This window comes from Mauremys reevesii, linkage group 9 (genome assembly GCF_016161935.1).
Source record: "Mauremys reevesii isolate NIE-2019 linkage group 9, ASM1616193v1, whole genome shotgun sequence".
Lineage (NCBI taxonomy): Eukaryota > Metazoa > Chordata > Testudines > Geoemydidae > Mauremys > Mauremys reevesii.
This window is the reverse complement of record NC_052631.1, coordinates 97,213,129-97,225,801: the sequence shown is the minus strand read 5'-3', so window position 1 is coordinate 97,225,801 and position 12,673 is coordinate 97,213,129. Positions and strand designations below refer to the sequence as shown.

Below are 12,673 nucleotides of genomic sequence, written 5' to 3'. Positions count from 1 at the left end.
ATGTTAGTCATCAGTTCCTTTGGCTTTTGAAATATCATGCTAAATTCACTACATATATCACTGCGTGAGGATTAATAAGCATAACAGTTTCAGTCTGTGTCTCATTGCCACACTTAAAGTTACAGTGTATTATTAATCACTTTAGCAGGCACTGTTCAGTAGGGCAGCCTTTACATTGCTAAGAGGGAGATCCAGATGCAGAAGACAGATCTGGTTGTCTAGAAGGCTATGTTCCTCAGCTCAGCCCTTCCTAATAAGTGCTTTCCTGCATTCCATCTACAAGGCACCCCTCGTTTGCCCATCACCTGTTCCAAAATATCCTTGGCTCACAGCAGTCGGAAACTGGCATGCTTATGGCCATGTGGCAATAATGAGAGGCAGCTGGCTAGATCTTAGAGCAGAACTAGCAAGCTGCAGGCCATTCTTCTCAGCAGGAGGGACTGTGTATCCCAGCAATTATCCTGCAGTGGGGGACAAAGAGATAATTAAATCTAGAATGGCCATGGCACTGTAGCATAAGCTGGACCTTGGACCCAGGCAAGCTGCTGTGAAGGCGAAGAGTATACTGGAAATACTTGCCAATATCTGCATTCTTGGGGATCAAAATAAAAAAAGGAAGAAAAAGCAGAAGTTAAAATAATAGACTGGCTCTGAAGGGAGCTGTTTACCCATCTTTCCGCACACATGAAATTGGCACAATAGAAATAAAGGGCTTTATTGGCTAACACGCTAAAATATATAGTTGCTTTTATTATTCAAGATTTTACTACTTTCATTCTGCAAGAACAATTGGACTGAGCTATCTGTCATTTGGCGGTCTTTCCATTAAATACTTCGCTTCCAGCGAAGGAAATGAAGCAGGACAGTAAGGTTCAGCCAATTTGCCTTTTAATACCTTTTATTGGCTCATTAACGATGAATTCTTTTCAACACTCTGCCCTCGTTCTTAATTCACAATGGCTCATAATTTAGACAAGGGCCTCCCCTCCCCCCATGGCTCCTGAACCTAAACTGGAAAACAACAACAACAAAAAAACCCACACCTTTGTAGACCATTTTAAGCACCACCACTCTAGGGGAAAACACCTAAGATGGGAAAAGAACATCATTTATAGCTCCTGAAGATTCATGGATGGAAGAGACGAAGCAATCAAAGGTCACAGAACAAAGCAGTCCTAGACTGCTGCAAACTTGAATGAACTATTAAATAATTAGAGCAGCAACCACAGATTTGTAGGCATTCAACAACTTGCTTAATTTAGGCTGCATTGTTGGTGTACTTCAGTGCTCAAAGATCATTTACTCAGGCCTGGTCTACACTGGCGGGGGGGAGGGGGGAAATCGATCTAAGATACGTAACTTCAGCTACGAGAATAGCGTAGCTGAAGTCGACATATCTTAGATCGACTTAGAATCACTTATTTGCATCCTCGTGGTGCGGGATCAACGGCCGCCGCTGCCCCGTCGATTTTGCTTCCGCCTCTCGCCAAGCTGGAGTTCAGCAGTCGATGGGAGAACGATCGGGGATCAATTTATCGTGTCTATACGACACATGATAAATCAATCCCTGATAGATCGATCGCTACCCGCTGATCCAGTGGGTAGCGTAGACGTACTGTCAGTCCTCACATTTTGCCTTTTTAAAAGAATAGGGATTTCTTATGGTTTCAAAAGCTTAGTTAAAATAAATGGAAAATGTTGCATTGCTTTGCAATCAGAAATCAAAGCAAAATCTCAGATATGAACACAAAATATTTCCTATTCAGCCTAACCTGCCTATTGGATGAAACATAAAACCACAACAGCCCTTATTACTTGTTGTATTGATGAGTCCCATGGCACTTTTCACAATAATGGAGTTGTTTGACGCACTATCCTGGGCAAATTTCAATAATGCAGAATTATATTCTATATAAAGTTCTTTCTGTAAACTCAGTTGGAAACTTGGAATCTGTAGTTTTCTTCCCTGTCTGTCTAAACTGTAGTGTAATGTAATGAGACAATATAGTCTGGTGGTCAGGGCAGTAGACTTAGGTTATTTTTCCAACTCTGTCACTGACTTGCTGTCTATTTGTGGACAAGTAATTTCACCACTTTGCTCCTCTATTACCTTATCTATAAAATGGAAGCAACAATACTCAACCACCTGTATAAGGTGCTTTGAGATCACTGGATAAAAAGTGCAGAGGGTTTTTATTCGTCTGCTTGTGCACTGTTAAACAGCTGCTGCATTTCAACCCAGAGACAACCTCATTTGAGTGATTTTTGGATGAAAAGCAAGACATAAAATGTCAGACTTAAGTATTATTATTAATCTAAATAGACCTACAGTAAGAAAATTAATTGTATAAACTAACAGATATGTAAAATTATATCATCATCAAGTCAGAAGTAATAAAGTACTTAACATGGAGGAATGCAAATGATTTGGCATGCCTGCAGCATGCCAGGTGCTTGAGTAACACCAGCTGGATACAGACAGACCCTGTTTGGAAGGTCCGATTTTGGAATGAGCACGGTAAATCATAGGACTATGGGATTAATAATCAGAGAGTGAATGGGAGTTACATACACAAATCCCATTGAGAAATCCTGGGATTTGTACCTGAAACACCCCTGCACTAATTTACTCTTGAATTGGCAGTGATGAGCATACTATTAAAGTCAGTTTACAGAAGGGGAAGGATTAAAACAATCTACAGTTAAAACTATTGTGAACAAAATGACAATGACTCAGGGGATCGCTAAAAGGGTATTGAACCAGTCTCTTGCAGGTCACCTGTTCCAATCCAGCTAAATTGTCTATAATACTCTCACCCTCTGCCATCAGGTATTCAGTGGCCAACGTGAACTGAGATGTGGCTCCATATAGTGCCTTGTAGAGAGGCGTCTAGCTCTCAAAACTCACCATCATGCTTGTCATCCTTGCTGGCAGTCTCAGTAGAGAGGTCAAGGACTCTACTGGAAGAGACTGAATGATCCTTCCTCAGATACATTATTATTAAGGACACTGAAGACGCTGCATAATACTGTCTTTGCTGATGCTGTACTTGTTCAGAAGAGATTTTCGTCACCACGTCTGCCACTCCAGCCTCTTCCAGGAGCACTAACCTGACAATGTATGTGTTATAATTCTCAATAAAATTAGAATGTCATAAGCCTACTGCATAGCATGTATACAAAAGTACTCGTGCTGTTTCATTAAAATGCACTTTGTAATTATGCTACGCTATTTTGTGATTAACTCAATTTAAAAAACATTTAGATCTATGTTTGCTGAAAATGTTTCATTAAACAATAGGCCATTTTAATCAAGTCATTATCTTCATTACTGTAATTACCTAATTTTGAAAATTTATAGAGGAAATATAAATGAAAAAAGTTATCTTTGCAACGGGTTCCTTTTATGCACACACTGCCCGATTCTCACCTGTGTTTGACCTTGTGAAGTCCTGTGTTGAGTGAGGTCAAAGCACTATCAAATCAGAATGGCGGCATTTTAAACTCATGTTTCACAGATATAAATACCCACATGAACTGAAAGCACTGCAGAACTGGGCACACAATGACTCAGTGCATATATTGCATGCATTAGCTTTAACATGGATATTTACAAAATAAAAGGACATTACTAACTCCACTCATCTGAATGGATCTGCTACGCTACAGAACCACAAATAAAGGGGTAGATCTTGGCTCAGTGCAACTGACCCATTGTATTTGTTCATCTGGTCCACAAAAGCATTTACTTTTTGGGCACATAGATAGAAGAGTATTTGTTCTCTGGGTACTATGCCTCGGCTCTATGGTTTATTCAGAAGGCTAAAAACGTGTGTTCTACAGCCAAGGAAGTTACTCTTTGAACTTCAGAGTACATCCAGATCTCAACTGGATTTAACACCTGAGGAGGCATCTGGTCACCAGCCAGGTGTCAGAATGTCAGTAATTAGAAGTATTTAAGTGCCCAACTTTGCTAAATATAAATATCAAAATTGGTGACGGGCTGATTAGTCTCCAGTTAGTAAAGCTGATTGGGGGGAAGGGAACAACTTCCCCCAATGTTGTCTGATTACTCCTAATTAGTTTTTCTTTTCCATACACCTCTGCACTTTTAGCTTGGATCAAACCAGAAAGGCTTGAAATTCTGGTCCCAATTCTTGGGTTTGACCAACCTGTCCTGATTCAGTACCCTAAGAGTGGAGAGCACCCTTTGTGGTCTGTGGATTATGTGTTGGCCGGACGTTAGTTTGACTCTCTGCATAAACTAGAGCAGCCTCAGGGATTTTCAAGATGGTTATTTGTAAAAGAATTTATTAATTTCTTTTTCATGGTTACTCAAGAAGGATATTTAGGGTCTCTGAAAAGCACATGACTTGTTTCTGTCCTGAGTGTTGCAGATCTCTTGGTCTTAAGCACTAATACAGATGAAAAGCATTTTTAAAATTCAATAGTTATGGCAACTGTTTCTGAGGCACTTTTAAATGTATACTTATTTTTATATCTATAGATATATAGAGATAAATATAGTTAACAGCCAGGGCTATTTCTCTAGCATCAAAAGGATTTTCATGAACATCAGAGTGTTTGATTTACCAAGGGATCTATAGTTTATGGATGTTTTTTCTTCAGGTCAATTCACCAGCCCTTTCTACCTGCCCAGCTTAGAAACTGTGCTGGAGTCGTAGCATGGCTTATAAGCTCTGCAGGAGCCCTTGGAGGGTTATTTACTCAGCCAATCACCCTCTGAGGCTTATTGCTGGGCTTTCCAGTCCTAGAGGATGCTTTGCAGGGCTAATGAAATCTAGAAACATCCTTGGGGATTTATAATTATATCAATACAGGCCTCAGATCCCACACATACTGAAAACTGTGCCTGTGGACATTGTGAAGTCTGCGTCAGTATCCTTTCCCCTCTTCCCTACAGCTCCCCAGCTCTCTTTCAGCAGCAGTATCCATGGGGGAATGACCTCCTTTAGTTCTGAATGCACACATCAGACACCCCAGCTCAGCAGGATACTCAAGCACACACTGTATGTTAAACAGGCAAATAATCTGATGGACTTCAGCAGGACTACGCATGCACTTAGAGTTAGGCATGTGCTTAAGTACCTTGCTGAATTAAGGCCAGAGATTTTACTCTCTACACTAGAAAGCCCATCCAATCCTTCCCTCTCCTACCTGCCCTTCCCATACCCAGAGCTCTCTTGTGCTATTCTGGACTTCTCTCTGGTGTTAAAGCTCTAACAACATGGAGATTTTGTCCACAGACTATGCCTGGAAACACTGTACTATCCACCTCAGGTGACAGAGTACAATTTGTACATGAGACCTCCTGGTTACATCACTGTACATCACTGGTACAATCCGCCAGATTTACACTGGAACAACAGAGATCAGAATATGGCCCTGTGTATATCGAAGCATATCACTTTTCCATGTTGGCTTTTCCTTTGAAGTTATCAAAAATCTCACCTACGTGCCAGAGTAAAGTCATTAACTCTTCCATGCACCCCAAACATTATCCTTTAGTTAACTGGAGTATGTTAACATGGATATACACAAAACACACGGGATCAGACTCTGTCGTCACACTAATGGCATTCAAGAGTAACACCACTGAAAGCAAGAACTAGACCCAATGATGTACTGGCAACTTCATAATTGTAGGACTGTAACTATATCAATCACAAAGAAATGTGAAAAAGATTCCAGCAGATGAGTCGGAAGTTGATATGGGAGCTTTGAAGTACACAAGAACAATGTGTTGTTTTGATTGGTTTAGACTTGACTCACTATGTCCTTACAAATTCTGAAGAGCTCAGAAGTCACCCCAGAGAAACATCAGCCGATATCATCATGTGACCTCTTTGGTGCAATTTATACAGACTTTGAGTTCCCAGATGAAGATGTCTGATGAAATAGTGCTGGGATTGAGTGTAGTTTTTCTCTGAAGATGACTCACTGATATTAGAGTAAGGCAGTAATACTTGACAGTGCAGAATTTTTCCCCAACAGTGTAATACGTCTCGAGTCTTCTCAGAGTTGAAGTATATTTTATAAGCTTTCACCGTGTCTAAAAATGTAACAACGCCAAGCAAATGAGCGCTGGGAGTTTAGGGAGTACAATAAGAATAAAAGGACTGAGTTCTTCCCAGTTCACAAATCAGGATCTGCTGCATTCACCTGCACAGCAGCATGTACCGCACAAATCTAGAAGTCATATCATCTCCTTTAAAGGAGATGTTCAACTAAAGCCTGTCAAAAGACAGTGAAAAAAAGATTGTCTTAATGTGTTGATAGAACAAATGTATCTGTTTTTTACCTCTTGGTACCTGCAATAAAAAAGGATAACTGTGTGAAGCTAAACAAACTCATGGCACAGAGACATTTGCACAGCATCACAGCCTACTATACAGGTACACAGGATATCACAATTATCAAATCAATTACACAGCGGACAAGATCCTAAAAGTACTTGGAAGTTTAGTTTTGCTCCTGAAACCATTTCCTTGCTCCTCATAGCTCACCCCATATTGCCTGTGGAGGGAGCAAAGTTGGTCTCCCCTGTGGAAATGCCCATAGGGTGCACCCCATTCACACCATCCTGGGGATCCACGGGAGGCCAACATCATCCATGCTGATACCCTGTGTCTCTGCATGAGCTATGGTTCCTGGTGTACAGCTCCACCAGAGCCATACATCAATGTATTGCCATTGGCAAGGAGAGACTCCACAGAAAAGATGATTAATACTGCCCCAGGCTGTGTCACTTCATTTTCCACAGGGCTGGTGGGGATGGAAACAGAACTAGAGAGATGGCTGAGTCCCTCTTCTATCGCCTGTGGATTGGCTGGGTGGGACAATCGAGCCCCGGGTGCTCACTGACTTACATTGTCAGGTAACTACTTGTCACGTAACTAACAGACAGTGAGTGTGTGCTTCAGTAACATCCTCCGCCTCGTCAGGCAAAACACAAACAGGTTTATTTGCAATGGGGTTTACAGACAATTATTGGAGCAAAACCCTATTGATTTCACGCTGTCACAAGAGCAAATGTAAAGAGACTGCAATACCTCTGAAGTAGAAGCTTGGATTCTCTCCTCACAAAGGGCAAATCCTGCCATTTCATGCTGCGTAGGTATCTGCATGTATCTTGGCTGTAGCTGATGATCTAGCCTAGACAGAGACTCCAAAATGGTGGCCTCCTGGTCACACCACTGGACTCCAAAATGGTGGCTCTGACTTAGCCCACTTCTTACAAGAACTCTTGAATAGCCAGGACGCAGTGTTGCCCAGCTCTCTACAGGCACATATGGGAGGGCACAAGAAGAGCTTCCCCCACTTCCCCATGCGCCTGTGCTTTGCCAGGCCTTCAAATAAAAATGAGCATTTTATAAGCTCAAAGCACTGTAACGGCATGAACTAGTTAATCCTCACACCACCCTTGAAATGTAGGCAGGTAAGTCTCATCCCCACTTTACAGATGAGGAAATGAGACAGAAAGGCAAAGGGACTTGCCCAAGGCCACATGGTGAGTCAGTGTCAGAGCTGGGGTTTGGAACCTACAACCTCCCATAGGGGTCACAAATAAGAACATGTGTAAGTTGATTTGCTGTGAATATGATCATCTGTGGGGACCAGGTTCTCAGATCCTTATTCAGTTTTCTCTATCAGTACTCAAGCAAAACTCCCATTGGTCTAAATGGAAGCTTTGCCTGGTGGGACAGAGAAAACCTGAAATGGAACCTCAGGATCTGGCCCACTAATACTGTCTTGTGAGAACACACTGACTGGATAAAAGGATTTTTAAACAAACAGGAAAGAAAGTCTACGGAAAAGCTCTAAGTAGAGGCACAGTTTCAATGTATCAGAGTCAAGAACATGCTGCTTCAGGAGTGTGGTGAAAAAGGAAAGGAAAGCAGCAAGGAGTTCTGGATGTCATAGTTATCAAGATATTACATGAGCGATAGGAAGACGATATTGGTGAGAGAGCCCCTGAATTGCATTAAAAAGATATCAAAGCTAGGCTCCAAAACTTCCACAGAATCAAGACAAAGGCATTTGAGAAAACTGATTTTTTTCCCTCCAGTTTACTGGCAGTCCAAAAAGAGAAAAAGGAAAGAAATTCGGTTTGACCAAATCAAATATGAAATTTCTGAAAAATGTCAGCGAATCAAAAGATGACAAAAACCAGTATTTTGAGTTATTTCATTTTTGATCCATTTTTAACATAAAAGCAAAAGAGGAACTAGGTTCACAAAATGGCGGGGGGGATGGACCTTATAACTTTTAGCCCGGAGGTTGGGACATTCACCTGGCCTGTGGAAGACGTGGGTTCAATTCCCACCTCTCTCTGATATGGGGAAGAGATTGGAATTTGGGTCTCTCACTGCTACCTTCATAGCCTATGTCAACCTAGATCTCAAAGCTCCACATGGATTCCACTACTGCCACTACCTCGCGAGGCATGGTCCATCAATGGTTTACGGCAGGGGTCGGCAAACTTTGGCACGCGGCTCGCCAGGGTAAGCATCCTGGCGGGCCGGGCCGGTTTCTTTACCTGCCGCGTCCACAGGTTCAGCCGATTGTGGCTCCCACTTCGCTGCTCCAGGCCAATGGGGGCAGAGGGAAGCGGCGTGGGCCGAGGGATGTGAGCACTGGGAACTCTATGTCTTCAGTGCAAAAAAGGCATAAATGCTTAAAGGCCCGAGACCCTTTATTTTGCCCAGAGGCCCATACCTAGCAGAGTCCCACTGACCTCAGTTAAAAGCAGCATATATCTGCTTACAAGGTAGCTATATACTGCTGTAAATGCAGCTGCTTAACATTTTAGTGATGCAACTTTCTTTAATTCCCAAAGTATATTTAGACAGAATGATTTATTGTCTTTAGAAAACTGAGAAAACGCATTATGTATTACTTTGTGTTTCATGTGAGCTAAAAGATGTGTTATATTTATGGACGGAAATAAATTAATCAGCATCTGAATAAGGATAAGATTCTCTCTGAATACAAAGCCCCGCTGAAATGGTAAAGAAATATGGGTGGGGGGGAAGGTTGTAACCCTTTCCTTTTGTAACTACAGTCAACACAAATTAAATGCAACTCTGAAATGAAGTTTTAGCATTAGGAACAGAGGGCCATGTGCTACATCAAAGCAATTATACCTTATGTTAAAGTATCCAAAAATATTAGCTAGAAATGTACTATCTATATGACATGCAACACAGAGAGTTTTGCTGGGAAGAAAAGGTTTTCTGGAGTACATTAATAACTAAAATACTTTAATTCTCAAACTGTTAAAAGATAAAATAATACCAGAACATTCGTGGTGGAGAGAGAGCTTGTTTTAATGCATTAATTAAAGGAAGTCCAATTACATCTTTGGCATTTTTTAAAATTGGCACAACATTAGCTTTCTTCCAGACTTTTGGCATTTCCCCAGAACTACAAGACTTCATGAAAATCAACATAAATGGTCCAGCAAGCTCCTCAGCCAGATCTTTTAAAACTCTTGGATGCAAGTTATCTTGATGTTTTGATTTTTAAAATGTCTAACCTTAATAGTTTCTGTTTAACGTTCTCCACAGATATTAGATCTCTTCCTAATTAAGTTACTCCCAGATGAGTAAAGATAGATTATATATGTATTTACTAACAAGCACTGTAATTAAAGTAAGCCTAACAACTAGCATTTGCAGTCAGGAACCCTGTGATTAAAATGTGATCACAGATATACTACCCCCAAAATTGACTATAATATAAATCACAAATAATCTGGTTTGGGATTAAATTATAATCACTAAAGTATAAATTTGGTGTACATTTTTGATAGGGAGAGTAATTAACCACTGGAACAATTTACAAAGAGTTGTGGTAGAGTCTCCATCACTGACAAATTTTAAATAAAGATGTTTTTTCTAAAAAATATGCTCCAAGAATTACTTTGGGGAGAGTTCTATTGCTTGTGTTATACAGGAGATCAGACTAGATGATCACATGGGTTCCTCTGGCCTTGGAATTAACGGTTTCTGACCCATTTATTAACTAATTTATTAACACATTGGCTGAGCTCGAGAAAGGATCATTTCACTAGTAAAGTATTCTGTCTGTAAGAACATTTGACACTGTGAATCACTCAAATTTACTCTCCAAATTTAGCTCTGCACCTCAAAAAAGAACTCCGAACAAATATCTTTCTGTTACTTAGCCAGCTTTTAATCCATATAATGTGTACCATGTTAATTTTATAACCTAGTTTTTTAATCAAAATGTCATGTGGTACCAAGTCAAATGACTTACAGAAATCTATGTTATTATCTTTATCAACATTATTATCTTTATCAACCAAACTTGTAATCTCATTAAAAAAAAAGAAAGTTAATTTGACAGGTTCTGTTTCCCATAAACACATGTTGATTGGCATTAATTATCCTGCTTTAATTCTTTATTAGTCAAGTCCTGTATCAGCCTCTCCATTATTTTGCCCAGGATGGATGTCATGAAGTGGGTATTCACCCATGAAAGCTCATGCTTCAATACATCTGTTAGTCTTTAAGGTGCCAAAGGACTCTTTGTTGCTTTTTATAATTACCCAGGGAATCCTATTTGCCCTTTTTAAAAATTAGCACAACATTAGCTTTCTTACAGTCATCTGGCACTTCCCCAGTGTTCAAAGAATTTTGGAAAATCAACATTAACAGTCCAGTGAGCTCCTTAGCCAGCTCTTTTAAAATGCTTGGATGCAAGTTATCTAGACCTTCTAATTTAAAGAGTTCTAACTGTAATAGCTGCTGTTCAACTCCTTCCTGAGATACTAGTGGAACGGAAAGACTTATTATATGACATGACATCATGTATTTCCCCAAATACAGAACAGAAATATTTATTGAACACTTCTGCTGGCTATTTCTCCTTGTGTCCCTTTGCTTCCCTTATCAAATTTCTACAATTACTAAGTAATGAATATAAATCAGAAGCATCAACTTTCCCTTTCTTCCATTTGTTTTATATATTTAATTTGTATAAACAAATACAAGACAGGGAAAGTTGATAGTAATGAATATAAACAGTTAATAACTATATATATTATAGTTCCCTTTACTTTCCCTATAGGCCAGGTTGGATTTCTTCCTCTTTTGTGGCTTTTTGGACCTTTAGTGAAGTATTCTTAAACAATTCCCAATCATTCACATCCTTCTGATTAAATTCTTCTTCTCAGCCAATTGGGCTCTGAATTGTTTTCAGCTTTGTGACACTGGCCCTTTTGAAACTGTGTGTGCATGAGAGAGAGAGAGAGAGAGAGACAGACAGACAGTCCAGACTAATCTGGACTTTATTCTGTTTGCACATTATAAATGTGATCAAGTCACGATCACTTGTATTTAAATTACATTAATTTTTAGTTCTATGATCAGTTCCTCTTTATCTGTCAAGGTGAGCTGTTCCTTTCATTTTATATATATAGTATGGAGCCATTTGGGATATAATTTTTAAACTTGGGTTAGATTATCATCGTTTGACCGACTATCAACAGTGTAACATCTCTTGCTCCTAGAGCTTACAAGTTCTTCTAGCTTTCCTCTCGACTGATATTGCTGGCTGGATAGATCACAGCAATCTCATCCTCCCTTCCAGACATGAAGCAGTACAGTAATGGTAAGCTCTGCCCATCACAAGACTCTCTTCTCTTTTATGTCTTCACCTAGGGCCTGATCCAAAGCCCACTGAAGTCAGTGGAATGACTCACATCGACTTCAAAGGCCTTTGGATCAGGCCCTTATTGAGGATACTTGCTAGGAGAGAAGACGAATCTTGGCCGAACTATTGACCATGTGTCAAGATATGCACCAACAAAGCGTACTTTTCCCAGCTGTTCCATTTGCACAGGCAACACCCTTATTTATCACAGGATGAACTCGCAAAAGCAAGACATACCTCTCTGAGCAGGAGACTTGAGCCTCATAGCTCTCTCTGTTAGCCTGGCTCCTCATTTGTTCAGATTGCAGCAGGCACGTTTACTCAATAATGTGAGCAACCTGGATCCTGTCCCAGCCACCCTTGTGTTCTCTACATTATCCGCTTGTGGAACAGTGAATGTCTTTGCTCTGGCGTTGAGGGTTAAAGGTGGGTTTTTCAAAAGCGCCTGAGTGAGTTAGGGAATGTGTGCTCCTAACACACTTCTATGTTTCTGAAAATCCCATGCTGAAGACCCAAGAGCTCCTCCTTAATTCTCACCCTAACAGGTCTCTCAGCTTCCTCAAGATGTTACCCCTCACATGTAGAGTCGGCAGATGATCAGGTCTTTGCTGCAGTTCGCCTTAGGATGTGGAACTCTCTCCTTCAGAGTTGCCTGGACTGAATATACAGTTCAAAGAACTGGAGGTCAACAAGGAACGATAAAGGCAGGGCCGGATTTCCCATTAGTCACAGAAGCCACATGCCTAGAGACGCCAGCATTCTAGGGGCACCGAAAAATTCAAATTTTGCTGCTCCTGGGTCCTGGCTGGGGGTGGGGCCAGCCGAGGGGCAGACGGCCCCACCCAGCCCTGCTGGAGCGCTCCTTGCTCAGCCCGGCGGACAGCATCACCTCCCAGCGGGCCAGGGCTTGGGGGAGTGGATCTCTGGGAAGGTTTGGGCGGGGGTCTGGGCAGTGAGGTGTGGGAGGTGCTGG

General features: G+C 41.0%; 1 protein-coding gene across 3 annotated transcripts in view; it reads right to left on the bottom strand.

Moving 5' to 3' along the window:
• Positions 1-12,673, bottom strand: part of FGF13 (fibroblast growth factor 13) — a 322,227-nt gene that overhangs the window by 255,121 nt on the left and 54,433 nt on the right. The window lies entirely within an intron of this gene.